Consider the following 18,815-nt stretch of genomic DNA (forward strand, 5'->3'; position numbering starts at 1 on the left):
AGTCTGGAGCTCCTTTTCCCGGCACTCGTGGCCCTTCAGGGACTGACTCCACTGTATCTCCCAAGTCTCACCTGTCACTCGGTGCGCCACAAACATTCCAGACAAAGCCAGTGCTCTCTTCCTCCGCCTTTCTCTTCCCCGTGCTTCTAACACGTGTCCCCTGTGCCGGGAGCCCCTCCTTCAAGTGCTGTGCTCCTCCAGAGCCTGCCATGGACTCCCCACCCCCCACCCGGCCTGGTCACCAAGATGTCCCTGCCATCTTACACTGGTCAGCCACCTGTCCCGGTCCACCCCGCCGCCAGCCTCCAGCCACAGTGTGTGGTTCAGATCTGGATTCAGGGTCCCAAGCCAGGGTGGGCACACAGGGCGCCTCAGCAAAGGCCCCTTCCCTCCCCGGCACTGGCCTGGCATACGTCTTGCCAGGCACTGGAGTTAGGTGAGACTGGATTGAACCAGCCACAGGCACTGGGTCAGAACCAAAACCCTCAATCAGGGCATAGGCATGATGGAACAAGTGTCATAGGCTCCCTCGAGGACCAGGTGGGCCTGGGTTCAAATCCCGCCACCCTCAGCCTGAGCCTCAGTTTCCTCAAGTATAAACTGGACATATGAATAACGCCCTCTCAATGATTTCTTGTTTGTCCTAGGATCTGCTAGTGTTCTGTGCATAGTGGTGTCGATGCATCACCTCTGACACTCCCTGGCCTTGCATGGGGGAGGGTCACAGGCTAAGGCAACCATCCCACACGACTGAGCGGCTGAGCCGACAATAGGTGAGCCTGCATTTCCCAGCAGCATGATTCCTACACATGGAAAGAGTCCACATCCATCTCCGGATGTCTGAGCCATCAAGCGCCTCTCCATAGCACCATGGAGAAGGACAAGAGCAGAAGGAGGAGCAAGGCTGGACCTCGAACACACAGCCAAGCCGGGGATAGGTCAGTGACAGACAAGCCCTGGGGCTCTCTTCCTAGGTGTAAAAGCCTGTGAATATCTCAAATGCTCAACCTTCAAAAAGGAGACTCACAGGGATGTGATATGCCTTTATAGCTCCATCCAGCTGTTTTTTGGTTTGGTTTGGTTTGGGGTTTTTGGTGGTGGTGGTGGTCGTGGGTCTTGAACTCTGGGCCTGGGCGCTGTCTCTGAGCTCTTCAGCTCAAGGTGAGCACTCTACCACTTGAGCCACAGTGCCACTTCTGGTTTTCTGGTGGTTACTTGGAGATAAGTCTCAGACTTTTCTGCCCGAGCTGGCTTTGAACTGTGATCCTCAGATCTTAGCCTCCTGAGTAGCTAGGATTACAGGTGTGAGCCACTGGTGCCCAGCTCACCTAACTGTTTTATAAAGAACACAGCAGATGTGCAGGGGAGGAAGCACCCCCCCACACTGCTGGAGGAGGACAGGCCCCTTCTAGAAAAGCCCACCCTAGATCTCACGATCACTTCTCCGGCTCCTCCAGCCCTGCTGGGGCGGCACAACCCTGCTGTCCTCTGTGCCTGTGCCCATTGGACAGAAGGGAAGGCCGAGGGTAGATGGTGTTGCTGAAGAAAAACCAGCTAGGGAGCTGGGGATTGAAATCAGAAGGTCGGGGCTGGCCCAGGCCTGCCACTGGGCTTCCCCGACAGCCAGGAATGTGAAACTGCCATCCCTGGCCTGTCCCGGGCAGCCCTCCCACAGGCCGGAGGGTGGAGGGAGCGGCCACTTCCCTGGCACCAGCCCCAAGCAGGTCCTCACAGGTGTGGGCATCCCAGCTCTGCCCATGCAGCGCCGCCAGGCCCTGCTCCCCAGGCCGTGTCTCCACCCTTGGGGCGGGTGCTGTGGAGGCCCCACCCACCAGCTGGGAATCACCCTGGGTGTCCCAGGGGGCCCAGCACCCTTGGGGGTGGAGTTTGGGGCTAGGGTAGTCTCTAGTGGAAGGAGCAGAGGGGTCAAGGATCTAAAGGGGACACAGGCCAGATGAATTTGTGAGGTGTGAGTCTTTGCTGGACCTCAGGGCTCTCCTGATGAGCAGGGCAGAGACACTGGACAGGACCAGTGAGTGAACAAGTGACAGAGTGAGCACAGGTACATGGCAAAGGTGCCTACTCCCCAGGGTCACCTCCTCAGACGTCACCCTCCAGGCCTGCCCAGCCACCTTCCCAACTGGGCCTTCTCTCCCTCCCAGTCCCCCTCCTGCAGGGAGCATTCAGCACTCAAGGTGGCCCAGCGGACACATACAGACTGGAAGAGACTCCGTGACTCAGTTTACACATCTCTTCCAGGGGCAAAGCAGATCTTAGCCCTGGCCCTGCTATGGGATGTGAAAACCAGGGTAGATGGTTGCTTACACCTGTAATCCCAGCACTCAGGAGGCTGAGGCCAGGGGATTTTGACTCCCACACCAGGCTGGCCTGTCTCAAAAACCAAAACAACAACAACAACAGCAAAACTAGACAACAGTAAATGGCTAGATGCAGATAAAGAATTCAGTCAAGTGACAGCCAGCAGACAGGCGGGGCCCAAGCCCTCCCTCCTCCCCCTCGGCCCGACACTCCCCGTCAGCCAAGCCCCAGAAGGTTCTCCGCTCCAGTGCTCTCGCTGCCTGGGCAGCACAGGCAGGTGGGAGACACCTGGATATCAGGACCCGCCCTCCCCGGGCGGGCAAGGGCAGGCCCCAGGAGCCCCGGCAGGCGACGCCCAGGACCCCAGGTGCTCTGCCTGGGAGGGGACAGGGTGTTGGCTCATCACCAATGTGTATTCGCTCAGCAAACCCCTTCTGGGCACCAGCTCTGTGCCAGGGCCCACGCCAAGCAACAGGGATGCAACCCTGCCTTCCAGGGAGGAGGTTTCTCTCCACTGCAGTGCGCACAGACCCAGAGTCCCAGGAGCTCAGGGGAGGCACCAGACCCAGGGTGGGGTAGCTGGAGAAGGGTGCCCACAGGAGGCATGGAAATATTAGTGAGCCAGGTGCTCCAGACCAAGGGAATGGCTGGACCAGGAAAGGCCTAGTGTTCAGCAGCACGGTAGGTGTGGCCGCTAAGAGTCCCTAGCGCTGGAATTAGACATGGTCCACAATGTCTGCCTCACTCTACCTCAGCACACGTCTCATGATTTTCAAATTTGTTTCCTATCCAAGATCTTATATGGTCCTTGTCTCAATCTTATCATTAAAGGGGGATTCGAGAAAAAAAAAAAAAAAAAAAAAAACGCCCATTCCTTTTTGACCTTGGCCACTAGGAAACTCAAAGGTTAAATTACGAAGACAATCAGATTATGTTCCTGGAAATTGTTTAGGGAAGATATGAGTGAGCCAACTGCCACCCAATTTTGCTGTGATCGGGGAGGGGTTTATGGTAGCCCAGGTACACGTGTAAGCATACCTGGGCAGAAGTTTATATGGAGCCCTCGCCCACCCGCACACATGTGTGGGTGAGAGGGGCAGTGTGTACATTAAACCAGCCACATGACCACACACATGGGTCACGTGTGCAGAGAGGCCTGCCTGGAGGCACACACCGGTGAGGGCACTGGTGTGCACTGTTGGTGGGTCTCGCAGGCCCACACCCAAGCCCTAGCTGCTTCATGAACACTGCACCATCCCTTCTAGCACATTCTCAATCTAATCTCCCTAGAACACTGCGAGCTGCAAAGGGTCACAAAGCCAAAGAGGAGATGTTACCTGCCCCAACCCCCCCAGCAAACCAGAAAATACCTCTCCCAAGTCCTGGCTTGGGGACTTGTAGAATTAGCCCCTCCTGGCTGTGTGACCAGGAACACACCACTTCACTTCTCCAAGACTGGCTTTCAGCTAACTTGCACACCTTCAGGATGCTGCCTTAAAAGCTTAAAGAGGGCTGGGAAGGTGGCTCAGTGGTAGAGTGTATTGCCTTACATACATGAGGCCCTGAGTTCGATTCCTCAGCACCACATAAGCAAAAAAAGCTGGAGGTGGCGCTGTGGCTCAAGTGGTAGAGCACTAGCCTTGAGCTGAAAAGCTGAGGGACAGCGCCCAGGCCTAGAGTTCAGGCCCCATGACAAAAAAAAAAAAAAAAAGCTTAAAGAAAGCTGGCACCAGTGGCTCACACCTGTAATCCTAGCTACTCAAGAGGCTGAGATCTGAAGATCAAAGGCAGCCCGGGCAGGAAAGGCTGTGAGACTCTTATCTCCAATTAACCTCCAGAAAATGGGAAGTGGTGCTGTGGTTCTAAGTGATGGAGCACCAGCCTTGAGCAGAAGAGCTCAGGGACAGCACCCAGCTCCCAAGTTCAAGCCATTTTTTTTCTTAAAAGCCTTAAAGAAGAGCCCTGCCTGCCTGGTTGGCTGGTTCTGAGGGGTGAAGGCCCATGGTGGGGAGCTGCCACTAGGCTGCCGCTACCACACAGGCCCTCTACCAAGTGGGGTATTGAAGGCACCGCCACGGCCCCCCGCATCTGAGGGGACTCACATGGTTACCGCTCAGAGCAGAGTGTGTCCTGCATCCCACTAGGGCTTGCTTAGACTCTGATGCCCCAGGCCCAGGGCCTCAGGGAGGAGGGCATCAGCCCCCACCCAGAGCCACAGGCCAGGCCGTAAGTACTGACTGGCCACGCAGGGAGCCACATGCCCTCACAGGGAGAAGGCATTGGGACATGTGTGTTGTTTACCTCTAGCTGAGGCCTGGCAGCTGGACTTTGGAGGCCGCTTCCTCGCCAGGCCTGGATTCCCATGGGCAGCCAGGGCCGAGCAGGAGTCCTGTGGCAGGTGGGTGACTCACCCAGGGTCATCCCCACCCCACCTGGGTCCTGGAGCCTGGGCCACCTCCGAAGGTTCTTCTACCTCCATCTCTTCAAAGGTCCTGCCCCCCCCACCCCCACCCTGTCACCCAGATACTCCACTCCAGGAACACTTCCTGGTTCCACCATCTATTTATGTAGCCAGAACAGAGGCTTGAACTCAGGGTCTCCAAGGTCTCTTTTGGCTTTTTTTCTTTTTCTTTTTGCCAGTCCTAAGCCTCAAACTCAGGGTCTGGGCACTGTCCCTGAGCTTCTTCTGCTTAAGGCTAGCACTCTACCACTTGAGCCACAGTGCCCCTTCTGGCTTTTTCTGTGTATATGTTACAGAAGAATTGAGCCCAGGACTTCATGCATTTTAGGCAAGCACTCGACCTCTGAGCCACACTCCCAACCCTCTCTTTTGGCTTTTTCACTTATGTATGGCTGGTGTTCAACCAAGTGAGTCATGCCTCCAGTCTAGCTTTTTGCTTGTTAACCAGAGATAGAGTCTTATAGGCTTTTTCTGATTGGGTTGCCTTTGAACTGAGATCCTCTAGATCTCAGCCTCCTGAGTAGATTGGATTACAGATGTGAGTGTAGATCGGATTAAAGATGTGAGTGAGCTGCTGGCATCCAACCGCTTCTGCCATTATGATAAGACATTGAGCAGATGAACTTGACCTCCCTCATACCCCACTTTCCACACATTAAATGGGAATAGAAGCAGCAGCAGCTTCCTAGAGATGCTGCAAGGGGGAGGTGACATAGGCAGCCAAGCAGGTGGCAGTACCACCTGAATCACCAGAGGTCTAGCTAAGTGTCAGCAGGAGGTACGCTGGTGGAGGCTGAACAAGTGGTCGGGGTTGAGGTTGGCATCTGCTGCTGGCTGGGAAGGGAAGGGCTGCAGCTTACCATGACAGTGGCACTTCCTGCTTCTGAGACGGCCCTAATCCCACCCCCAGCCATGCAGTTATTGGGAGGTAATGAACTAAGGGTTTATCATCTTTATTTGTAACATGATTTGAATTGTAAACGTATATAACTTAATCTGTGTTTGTGTCTGTGTGTGCGCTCATGCGTGCACACGTGCACCAGTCTTGGGGCTTGAACTCAGGGCCTGGGCACTATCCTTTAGCTTTTTTGCTCAAGGCTGGTGCTCTAGCACTTGAGCCATGCCTCCATGCTTTCAGCTGTTTGAGCCACAATCCTCAGATCTCAGCCTCCTGAGCTGCTGGGATTACAGGTGTGAGCCACTGACTCCCAGCTGATGTATCTTTTGATCATGGCCATGCCAAAAGCTAGCTCACAAATCACCGTGCATGAATCTCTTTGGGAAACGGGGTCCCAGCAGTTCCGGGGTATAGTGTTTCTCATTACGTGGTGTCACATCTTCTTGCCTTCCCTCCAGCCCTTTCCCCTGCCTGGTACTCCCTCCCCTGCAGCCCTTCTCTTTCCCAGACTCTCACTACCCGCTCCCCCACCCCCACCCCATGACCCACAACATAAATTTTCAATACTTTTCCTGGGAAAACACCATGTAAGGCTATTTATTAGAATGTCCATTGAACTCTGGAAAGCAGAGATTCGTTTTACAGTTGGGGAAACTGAGGCATGAGCAGGCCTGACAGTGGAAGAATGGGTGGAGACAGACAGCATTGTCTTCCAGAGAGGTGGGCTGCACAGATGGAGCCAAGAGCACTCCCTTGCCCGGGTGCATCTTCCCCTCTCCACCCTTGACTCAAAGAAGGGGGAGGGGGGACTTTCCTTCTCTTAGGTTCTGCACGGCCCTGCCGGGGCACTGTGGGTGAAGGATGCCGAGTAGGCCCTGAGATGGACAAAGGAAGTCAGTCAGAGATGGCTGAGGCTGAAGACCCTGAGCCCAGAGCCCCAAAGCAGAGAGCGGGGAGCCGGTGTTGGGAGGCGCTGATCTCCCCTGGCCTGGGGAAGAAGTTCCCAAGGAATGCAAGCTATGAAGGAGGAGGGGAGGGCAGGCCTAGGCAGTCCCCAGGGACTCTGCAGAAGAGGCAGGGGAGGGGTGACAGGGGCCAGAGAAGGCCCTGGTGGGCCCTTGGCCTTGATGGCCAACCCAGACCCATCCATCATGGAGAATCTTGCTTGAATGGACAGGTCTCCATGCGTTCCTCCCCTGCCTGGCCGGTGCTCCAGGCTCTGCTGACAGAAGGGGGAGGGGGTGTGCAGGGAGGTGACCGAGGGGAGCCAGTCATGGAGTCACAGCACTGGGAGCAACTGGCATGCATGGCCGGTCCCCCCCTGCATCACCCTCTCCCCCAAACCTCCATCTCCAGTACCCCTTAAAGGCCTGTCCTGGTAGCTACATGGGATAGAAAAACCTGACACAAAGAGGCTGGGGTGTTCCTAGGGACACACAGCGCAGCGTCTGGGGACCCCAGACAGAGGGCCCTCAGAGAGGCAGCCCTGAGTCCCAGCACAGGACTTGGTCACCACTGTAAGAACAGAAGTGGCTCCAGCAATGTCAGGTCTGTGCCCCAAGATTTGAGACCTGTTGATTTCCCACACTCACCCAGGAGCCGGGCCCACCTTGGCTAACACCGACCTGATCTCTACCCCTCAACCCAGTTCCTGGGGTTCCCTGCACGGGAGCAGATCCCTTTCCTCTCCAGACCTACCTCAGTTTCCCTGCCTTGCGGGGGGGGGGGGGTAATGAGTGGGAAACGCACTAGGGCTCAAGGGCTGCGAAGGGGAGGAGCAGGAGAGGGCCTGCCAGCAGAGCTCAGGCCCAAAGACGCGCTATTCCCACCACGCTGCGCTCCCTAAATCATCCTTACAAAACCCAGAGGCAACCGAGTGTCCCCACCAGCCCTGGGGGGTGAGGGGGGCTGCTGGGAGAGGCGGCTGATGAGAGACAGCCCCTGGGAAGGCAAGGGGGGGTGAGGGAGCTGCAGTGACACGCTGCTCCTGGCCACCAGGCCCTGTGCATGCACGCACATGCACACGCAAACACACACACACACACACACACACACACACACACCATGAACACACACAAACACACTCACACAAATATAAATACCAAAAGACACTCTCCGCTCTGTTCTTGTCCTCTCTCTCTTTCTCTCACACATTACACAAACACATCCCACACGTGAATACACACATACAAATACACTCACATACAAGCACATAAATGTGCAAACACATTCTTTTCCTTTCCTATCCTCCCCTTCTCCCTCCCCCTCTCTCTCTCTGTGTCTCTCTGTCTCTCTGTCTCTGTCTCTGTCTCTGTCTCTGTCTCTGTCTCTCTCTCTCTGTCTCTGTCTCTCTCTCTCTCTCTCTCTCTCTCTCTCTCTCTCTCTCTCACACACACACACACACACACACACACACACACACACACACACCAGGGCCAGGCCTAGGAAGGCCCCTTGGTGTCTGCCCAGCCAGCCCTTCCTCCCCATGCTTCCTGAGACCTGCGTCTGCAGCCTCCTGCTCTGGGTCACTTCTGTGCTCCTCAGGGCTTTGGGGTCTCTAAGTCCCTCAAGGGACATCAGAGTCTCCCAGCTTCTCTGGACCCCATCTACCATCACTACATGTTTGCTGAGACTTTAGATGCGCCATCTGCATCAACATACTGGTGCCCACACTTTTGAAGGCTGCCAGTCCAGAGGCATATTAGCATCACTAGGCTGCAATGAGACCATTTTAAATGAATAAATAACACTGGCTGAGAAGTAAGCATGTGGCTCAGTGGTAGAGTATGTGTCTCGCATGGCCGAGGCCCTGGGTTCTATTCCAGCAACAAAAAGGAAGAGAAATAAATCCAGGTACTGGCTTAGAATGAACTCCTCCACCCACAGTGGGAAGTGCTGCTCTTCTGCTCTGCTTTGGCCGTGTCCATGGTGTGTGCCAGGCCCAGGGGTTTGGCACAGGTGAGACAGGTGTGCATTTCTCCCACCTGCAGCGAGGAAACTGAGCAAAGAGAAGGGAACCTACTGGATGAAGAAGCAGGAAGGAGGCCAAGGCAGACCCCAGGGCTGTCCTACTCCAAACGCAGTCTCCCTGTGACAGCTTGTGGCTGTTGCCAGGTCACGTATGCCCCAGCAGTCTCTGTGCCACTGGCATTCTCTGCCAGAGGCATGTGGCCAGGGTTCGAGAACAACAGCAGGAAAGAGCTTTGCCTTGGCTTTGCTCATGGTGATGGAGAGGCTGGTATGGCAGAAGGAAGGAAACAGTCAGTGGAGCCATGGCCCATGGCAGCCTGCCACAGGTGCCACTGGAGGAAGACACTGAGATCTGAGACCACTGACTTCCACCAGATGTGCAGCCTCTGACACTGTCCTTCTCTGAGCCTCAGTTTCCCCAAGTGCACAGTAGAGGGGAGAATGGCCACCTGCGGTGTTACTGTGGCAGCTCAGGAAGACCCACGGGCCTGGCTCCCAGTGCTCACCAAGGCTTTCTGTCCCCTTTCCTCTCCTGCAGGGATCCTGGAATGGCCTTTGTCCAGACAGGTGCTCCCTCTGGGAGCCAGGTGCGTAGAGAGGGAGCCTGAAGTCACAGCATCCATAGCCCCACCTGACTTCCCAGAATCCTCGCACCCTATGGTTATTATCCGCCAGCACCAGGCCCTCCCCCACTGGCTGGACTGGTGAGGGGGAGGGGTCACATGGAACCTGAGGGCCAGGAGACCCTGCATTAATCCTTGTGCCCAGCAGGGGCTCTGGGGATGCAAGCAGCTGACCTGTGGAAGGGGTCTCTGTGTCCTTGAAGGACCTCCTGGAAGGACCGTGGCACTATCTTGGGAAGCCTGGGAGTATCCATGAGCTCACACATGAGCCAGGATGTCCTCTCACTCTGGTCACCTCACAACAACCCCTAGAAACACAGCCCCCTCAGAGAAAGGAGATGACTAGAAGGCAGCTGGGCAGAAGTCTCTGGACCTCTGTTCCTAGCACTCAGCAGGACCCAGGAGAGAGGATGGATGGATGAATGCATACATGGCTGGATGCACTAATGCATAGATGGATGAATGGCCAGGAGGAGGGAAGATAGATAAATAGATGGTGGGGTGAGTAGTTGGGTAGGTGGGTGGGTGGATGGATGGATGCATGCATGCATACATACATGGGTAGGTAGAAAATGGATGGATGACTGGTTAGTGGATGGAGGATGTTGGTGTATAGATAGGGTAGATGGATGCGTGGATATATCATTGATGGATGGATGAATGGATGGATGGATGGGTGGATAGATGGAGAGGTGGATGAATGTTTAGGTGGGTGGATGGATGGATGATGGTTGTGTGGGTGGGTAGATAGGATAGATACATGGATGGATACATGAGTGATCATTGGACAGATAGTTGGATGGATGCATATATACGTGAGTACACGGATAATGAATGCATAATTAGTCGGATTTGTGGATGGGTGATGATTGGTTAGTTGGGTAGGTAGATGGATGGATGAATGGAGGGAGGGGTGGATGGCAGGTTGGGTGAGTGGATGGTAGTTGAATGGATGGATGCATGGATGAATGGATGGATGGTTGAGTGGATGGATGGATGGATGGGTGGGTGGATGGATGGTAGATGGATGGAGAGAGGGAGGTCTGGGTGAATGGATAGATGGATGAATGAGTGGATGGATGTTTGGGTGGGTGAGTAGGTGGATGGATGGAAGATGGTTGTGGGTAGACAGGATAGACACATGGATGGATGCATGAGTGATCACTGGACAGATAGACGGATGGAGGCTTACATACATGAGTAGATAGATAACAAAAGGATAATTTGTTAGGTGGATTTGTGGATGGATGATGACTGGTTGGTTGGGTAGATAGATGGGTGTATGCATGAGTAGACCATTGGACAGATGGATGGATAGATGGGTGGGTGAGTGGGTGGTAGATGGATTATATACGGATGGTAGGGTATATGTATATATGTATGTATATATGGATGTTTGAGTATGTATGTATATATGGATGGTTGAGTGGATGGAGGATATATGGGTGGTAGATGATGGAGGGAGGGAGGGAGGGGTGGATAGGTGGATTGGTGGGTATATGGACTAACTAGTGGATGGATGGATGGGTGAGTGGGTGGGTGGGTGGGCGATCGGTAGGTGGATGGAGTGTTGGGCCGATGAGTGGGTAGATTGGATGGTTTCACAGATAGATTTGGGTCCTGAAAGCCCAAGCTATGACCCCTTTCCCCGCATTCTTCATCCCAGAGCTTCTTACTACAAATACCTGTGAGTTTGCCTCCCTGGCTATAGATCATACTGGGTGAGAAGAGTCTAGAACAGCTTCCATCTAGACACAGATGGCAGTTGTAGCACTCAGCCCCCTGGCCCTCACCCCATGGTTGTCACCGCATGGAGGGACAGCTCTGAGGCATGCCCCTGCCCACTAGGCCTGCCGGCTCACTGGCTCACGTCTTTGGGCTGCTTTCCCTCCTTTTCCACGTCTTGACTCACCTCTGTCCATCTGGAAATCACCTCCCAGCCCAGGCTCATCCTTTGTACTCAGTTCCCTGACTCCAAGCCAGCTTTGGGGATCTCTCTTAAGATAACCACCTGCCTGTGTTAGCACCTTGGACAAGGCCTTCAATTTCATGGGTCTGTTTGCTTCCAGCTCTGTACAATGGGGACAGTTCTTGAACACCCACAGCAGATCCATGTGGCTGGCACTAAGCGAGGTCCAGCACGTACCTCAAGGCTTGCTGAGGGCACACAGAGGGGAAGCCGCTATTCTTGCCCCAGAAGAACTCGATAGCCAATGAGGAGGATGGGTGTTGAGTACAGAAAACCCGGGTTCAAATCCTAGCCCTTCATATCCTTGCTGGCTGCTCCTGGGCGAGCCTGGCATTGCTCTGTGCCTCGGTTTACTTTTCCGTCTGGTAAGGAAAGTACCAGGGCCCATATCACTGGCTTTTATGAGTGGGGGAAAAAGAGTCACTGTCCATTCTGGTAAGAGAGTGACGCTGAAGAGCTGGCAGTTTAGCTAAGAGGGAGCTGAGCCCCGGAGCTCAGAGAAGAAGGAAGCCAGGCGACCTGGGGATGTGGCTGGCAGGAAGACACCCTCCCTGTCCTCTCTGGCCAGTGTGGGAAGAACAGGCGGTAGGATCCACTGCTCCCTGTCCCCCAGGGGTCATGGTAAGAGGGCAGGGTCTTAGGCCCTACCTCTTCTGTTCAGTTTTGGGAGTCCTAGTCCTACAAGGGCCAGCCAAGTTAGGAACTACTTTTTTGGCCCATAATTCATCTCCTCTTATTCCTGGGGAAACTGAGGCTCCCAGAGCTGCTGTAATGTATCCAGGGCCCGCTTATCATGCATGCAGAAAGAGAACCTGACTCCACGGGACCTGGAGCCATTCTTCCGTTGACTTCCTCCTGCTGTGTGGCCTCTGGCAGGGTGCTGCTCCTCTCTGAGCCTCATTTTCCTCAAGAGCACAGTGGAGGTGGAAATATGGCCCATTTGAAGAGCTAATGTTGAGGTCCAGGGAGACCCCTGTGCAGAGGCCTGGCTCCCCATGCTCACTCATGGCCTCAATAGGAGCCCAAGACAGGGCCTCGGGATGGCAGAGAGGGAACTTTATAGCTTGTGCTCATGAACCCCTCCCCCTATAGCATCTCCCTGGTGGGCATCTGCAAGGTGGTCCTCGGGAGCTCTGCATTGGGGGACCCTCCCATCTGTCCCCACTCAGGGGGATGAGGAGCTCCAAAGGGGATTGCCAGGTGTGTACTCCCCGATGCCCACCCAGGAATCTGGCAGGTGGCTGGAGCAGGCGGGGGGGGGGGGGCAGAGCCGGCCCAGCCTTGAGTCTTTCAATATTTGCTTTCTTACAGAATGGCGTTCTCTAGAATAATCAGCCAATCTGTCTAGCATGAGTCAGTGCCTGGCCCCCCGCTGCCACCGCAGGAGGGTTCCCGGGTAGAGGGACACGAACCACAGCCCTCTCTCCTGCGGGCACTCCGGCAAGTCCCAGCACAGGCACTGCCCGCCTGCCCGGGACGGGGAGGGGAGGCCGGTGGCAGCCAGAGGGGCAGGGATCACTCCTCGGCCACACAAATCACGACCTGCAGCTGTCAGAAACCTGTAACGCAGCAAGGTGTGGCCCCAGACTTGCCTCCCCCCAACATACACAGACTTCCTGGCCCAGCTCAGCCTCAGCCTGAACACCTGGGTCAGTATCCCCACGGTCCTCAGGGACCACCGGAAAGGGGCCCAGCCTATAACTGTCATGGTCTCAACTACCAAAAGGGGACTGGGTGCTGGTGGCGCACACCTGTGTAAGCCTAGTTGCTCAGGAGGCTGAGATCTGAAGCTTGCAGTTCAACACCAGCCTAGGCAGGAAAGCCCAGTGATCTCTAACCGCCCAAAAGCCAGATGTGGAGGTGTGGCTCAAGAGGTAGAGCCCTAGCCAGAAGAAGAAGAAGAAGAAGAAGAAGAAGAAGAAGAAGAAGAAGAAGAAGAAGAAGAAGAAGAAGAAGAAGAAGAAGAAGAGGAAGAAGAGGAAGAAGAGGAAGAAGAGGAAGAAGAGGAAGAAGAGGAAGAAGAGGAAGAAGAGGAAGAAGAGGAAGAGGAGGAGGAGGAAGAGGAAGAGGAAGAGGAAGAAGAAGAAGAAGAAGAAGAAGAAGAAGAAGAAGAAGAAGAAGAAGAAGAAGAAGAAGAAGAAGAAGAAGAGGAGGAGGAGGAGGAGGAGGAGGAGGAGGAGGAGGAGGAGGAGGAGGAGGAGGAGGGGAGGAGGAGGAGGAAGAGGAGGAGGAGGAGGAAGGCAGCAGCTACTGCTCAAGGATAGCACTCAGGCTCTGAGTTCAAGTTCCAGAACTAGCACCAAAAAAGTGGGGGGGGGGGGAGTTAGGGAGGTAGGTTGGGGGAGAAAGCGGGGATTAAGATGAGCTGTCTCAGCCAAAGGAGAGGATGTCTAAGAGTTAAACTTCAGGCACAGAGGGAAATCCAAGGCCAGCGGGGCCTTCTTACCCCATTGGGCAAATGATACACCCTTCACCCCCTTGCTCTACACCTATAACCAGGCTGTGGTAAGCCTGGTTCCCTGGGCAGCCTGAAGTGTTGGGGAGATGTCTCGAGGTCTTGGAGGAGAATGGTATTATCAGCTTCACAGTGTTTTTCCTGCTCCTCCTCTGGTAGCTTCACCTTGCCTCATTCATTCATTCATTCATTCATTCATGCATAGGCTCTCTCCACGTAGAGGTACAGAAAACCCATTCAGCACTAGGCACTTCGATAAAAGTGGAGGGCAACAGGCAGATGTGCACAAGGCCCCTGCTTCTAAGTTTCTGGCATGCCAGTTCTAGGAGACAGGAAAAAGCAGCAAATAAGACATAATGTGGGGTTGTCAGAGCAGGCCCTGGGGACCCTTTGGGAAGGTGACCTTTGAGCTGAGACCTCTAAACAAGACAGCCATGCAAGGTGCAGATTGAAAAGATGCCAAGCAGAGGGAGAGTATGTGCAAAGGTCCTGGGGTGGGGAACAGTTGCTGGGGGGCAGGGTAAGGGGGCAGGCAGGCTTTAGGAACAAGAAGGCTCGGGAGGCTGGAGCTTGTCAAGTGAACAATGGAGTTTCAAGAAGGAGCCGCAGGGTTGCCATGTAGGAGTGGGGATGCATGGAGGAATGTGGGCCTCTCTGGAAGCCTTTCAGTCAGGTCTTGAAAAGGCTCAGCCCCACGGGTGGGGATTAGACAGGCTATAGGGCAGGGCTGGGATTAGGGCAAATCCCTGAAGCACAAAGCCAGGCAGGGATCCCCCTGCCCTGGCTGCTGCCCCGGAAAGGCCCTTGGCCGACCCCGGTCCCCGTCGAGCTCGGCTCCCTTCCTGTCCATCTGCTCCCGCAGGGCTGAGAGCACTGAGCCACCTCCATCCTCTCCCCTCCCACCTCGTGCCCACCCAGAGGTGTCCAGAAATCAAGGCGGAGCAAGGGTGGTAGTCAAAGGCAAGAGCAAGGAGTCCAAGGCCTTCATGAAGCCATCTCAGAGGCCACCATGCCACCCCTCCCATCGCCTGCATCCACCCCTCCGTGCCCCTCCCTGCGGCTCCGGCCCTGGGGCTGGAGAGGAGCTGCAGCACATCGGGACTCCCCTGAGGGCCAGCTCCACCCCCGGGAGGTCCCCTTCTCAAACCCCCGTCCTGACCATGTACTTATAACCCACAGGTACTTGGCAGCTAAAGGCTCATCTTGCAAAAACCCTGGCTTCCTGTGGCCGGCAAGGTGTGGGAGAGAGGCTCAGCCCCTGCCTGGGACTATGCCCTGCGCCAGGGCACTTCACCTGCTGAGGGACTGAAGCCCTGGGTCCCCTCTGGGACCCTGCTGGGGCCCAGGCCTGGCCATCCAGCTCCCCCCTCCTCCGTTCCTGCTCTCAAGCAAACACATGGAGTACGGGCTGGATGCCAGGTGGCCTGTGCCAAGGCGGCCAGTGCCGGGCAAGGGCAAGGTGCAGCTCTGCCACGCTGAGCTTCAGCTGGCAGGACGGGTGACCTGTGGCAGTCACCGCTAAGCCCAGCTCCAGTGCAGGGAGAGTTACATCAGCACCTGGTCTTCCTCAGTGGCGAGGGGGAGGGACTGGGCTCTGGGGGGTACAGCTGGGGAGGGCAGCAGTCCCAGGCACCCTGTCCTGAGGGGGTCACTGGGGCGGGGGGTGGCTCAGCTGCTAGGTAGGCGCATGCACGCGCTAGGGAGGACAGGGAAGGCTGCGGACTGAGTTTGAGCAGAGCAGTGAGCACATCGACCTCGTGTTCTCACTTTGCAAGGGACACAGGCTCCAGCGGCTTCCTGTCCACCGCCCCCCCAGCTGACTGGCCCTGCATGACCCAGTGCCATTCACGCCCAAGACTCCCCACCCCGGCACTGCCTGGCTGTGCAGCCTGAGCCAGGCCATCTGCTCACTCTGTGCCTCCATTTCCCTAGAAGAGCTCAGGAGATCTTCCTGGTTTTCCAGCTGGAATGGAGGAGAGGACAGACTCTCCACCCCGACCTGGGTTGAACGGCTTCCCAGAGGCCACATGCCAGCAGTGTCCCTACCCAGATTCCCACCCTCCCCCCACCCCCACAACCCACAGCAGCATCCTCCGAGGATTCTGGGAAATCCCAATGGGCTTTCTCTTCCCTCTGCCAGCACTGAGAGCAACCAAACCCCACCCTGGCCCCCATGCCACCTGCTCCTGAGAGGGGACTGTGTAAATCCAGCCTCTCGGGACACACGCACCGGCCAGGCAGCCCCGAGACAGAGACACTGCTTCTACAAACCCAGCCTCTGCTGCACCCGGCGGGTACCACTGCTGGGCTTTGGGGTTTGGGGGTGCCGGGCCACGCAGGACATTTACCACTTACCAGTCTGTCTCCGATCATTTTAGTCTGAAAGAAACCAAGACTCAGGAGGCCAAATCACCATTGCTCAAGGTCACGTAGGGGTCTTGAGGCCTCCACCTGCTTCAACACACTGCTCACTAGCGCCCCCCACAGGTCACTGCCACCACCACTCCCGTGGCTACCCAGCCAGCCTTTTCCCCGTGGCTCATCTTCTCCCATGCTTGCTCAGTGGCCTCAGTGTTGCCGCTCTGCAGGCAGATGGATCCCCAGGAGGGTAATATCAAGTGCCCACAGCCACTCACAGCGCTAGGATTTGAACTTGGAGCTCCTGACTGCTGGGAGCTGCCCCCTGGCCCAGCCTGTGCATCCCCAGCCCCTGCAGCTCCAAGACTAGTTGGGTTCCACCACTCTCTCCCACCAAGGCTTGCAGTGACTTGACTGAGAGACCAAAGCCGGGCTTTGCTGGCCCAGCCTCACCCTGCCCGGCCTCCCGGGCATACTCTGCCCATAAAACTTCTACCCTCAGGTTCCCGGGCCCCAGGCTCTTCTCCTTTTCTTCTTTCACTCTGAGCCAAGCAGGTTAAAAACACGCCAAAAATGAGCCCCCTCTCGCTTTGGTGCACTCACATAATATGTGGCAAAGAACCCAGCATTAATCGTTCGGGACCCACATTTTTCAGTGACATTAATCTCTAGCCGGAAAAGCCTCTCTGGACGGCTCTTTTCAGTCTGAAGGCACTTAACGTGAGCCAGGGAGTAGCCGGGACCCGCCTGGAATTCCTGCCCCAGCAACACACCCACCAACCCAGCCCAGCCAGCTTCCTAGTTGTGGGGGTGGGTGGGAGTGATACCCGCAGGGGACACGGGGGTGGGGGGGGGAGGGTATGAAGGGAGGAAGGTACTGAGTGCATGCATGCATGCTTGCAGGTGAAGAAAAACAGCCAGATCTGGCTTTGTGGTCTGAGCCATGGAGAACACGTGTGGTGTCTGTGTGCATGTGTGTCGGGTGGTTGTGAGCTGGATAGTGCCCAAGTGTATTTGCTGGAGCACACCAGCTCTGCTGAGCCAGGTGGTGTATGCCAAAGGGTGCACAGGTATGAGAAGGCAGCCAGGCCTGGGCCCGTCCAGCAAGCTGTGCATTCCCCAGTGGGCAGGAGAGCACCGACGGTGCTGGCCACTGTGCCAGCTGCCAGGGTGGTGTGGGTTCACTCCATGCTCGGCCTTGATAGCTTGATACCAACCAGGACCAGAATGTTTCTGTTTATACCACGGGAATCTGCAACTCTAAACCCTCTCTCCCTCTCCCCCCTTGATCTCGCTCTCCTGTGTGTGTGTGTGTGTGTGTGTGTGTGTGTGTACATGTGCATGTGCATGTGTACACACCAGAACTGGGGCTTGAACTCAGGGCCTGGACACTGTCCCTGAGCTTTTTGTTCAAGGCTAGCACTCTACCACTCAAGTCACACTCCCACTTCCAGCTTTTCTGGTGGTCCATTGGAGATAAGAGTCTCACAGAATTTCCAGCCCAGGCTGGCTTTGAACTTCTATCTTCAGATCTCAGCCTGCTGAGTAGCTGGAATTACAGGTATGAGCCACCAGCACCTGACAAGGTTTTTCTTGCTTCAGAGAATTGGTTGTTGAACTTTTATCATTACAGTCTGTCGGACTCAAACAGATCCTATGTATGATATTCCTGTAGATGAATGAGCACAGGGTGTAGGGGTGCCTTGCACCCCCAAGCTGCTCCTTAACTATGTGGTATAACACACAAGAGTAGACCACAGATCGGAGAAGTTCAAGGGCACAGGTCTGACCGCCCAGGGGACGGACCCTTCCTAACAACGGCTGTTTATAAAATCCTCCAGGATGAATTGTCAGAAGAAGCTGGGAGAAGGTGGAGCTGGAGATAAGCATTTGATTGATAATAAACATTGCAAATGCTGCACTTCACGTTAGTTTATAAAAGCAAAGAGAATACTTTTCTCAAACTCCAGACACTTGCATGTACTTCTAGGTCACAGGCAGGCATTGATTGCTTTAGTTTTAATATTGTAGACTAAGTTATTTATGTAGGAGACAAAGTAGGAAAATATGTTGAGGAAGGATTATGTTTCCAGAGGATTTCTTTGATGTGTCCCATTCCTTAAAACTAAACACAGTTGTTAACCAAATAAAATGATACGACGTCATATATGTTGTCATGACAAAACAAAGATCATAGCTAAGCACCTGGTGGCTCACACTTGTAATCCTAGCTGCTGGGGAGGCTGAGATCTGAAGATCATAGTTTGAAGCCAACCTGGCCAAAAAAGTTCAAGCCCCTCCATCCCCAAAATAGCCAGTAAAATACTGGACTGGAAGCATGGCTTGAATAGTGGAGTACCTGCTATGAGCGAAGCAGGCAAGCTCAAGGTCCTTTAAACTTTACCAGGTTTAAACCCTGATACCACCAAAAATAAATACAACACTTTGTGATATTGGGCACATGTTTCTGATTTAATATACTCCTTTGAACTCAGTTGTGTGCTTATTAGCTGTGATGGAAGGCCATATAAAGAGAGAGCATCTCACGGACAACTTCATTTAGTCTTGAGGTATAAAATGGAGTAACTCTTCTCCTGGTAGTAGTAAGGAGATGGCTATATTAATAATATGGCCTAATAGAGATTATCCTAGCTATAGTACAAGCTTTAAAGCAAAGTCAGTAACTCAAATAAATATGATTGTGTCTTTCAATACTTCAAATATGAATTTACTTACATGGCATATGAAATATACATTCCAAA

This window comes from Dipodomys merriami, unplaced genomic scaffold (assembly GCF_024711535.1).
Source record: "Dipodomys merriami isolate MVZ:Mamm:240054 unplaced genomic scaffold, mDipMer1.0.p SCAF_28, whole genome shotgun sequence".
Lineage (NCBI taxonomy): Eukaryota > Metazoa > Chordata > Mammalia > Rodentia > Heteromyidae > Dipodomys > Dipodomys merriami.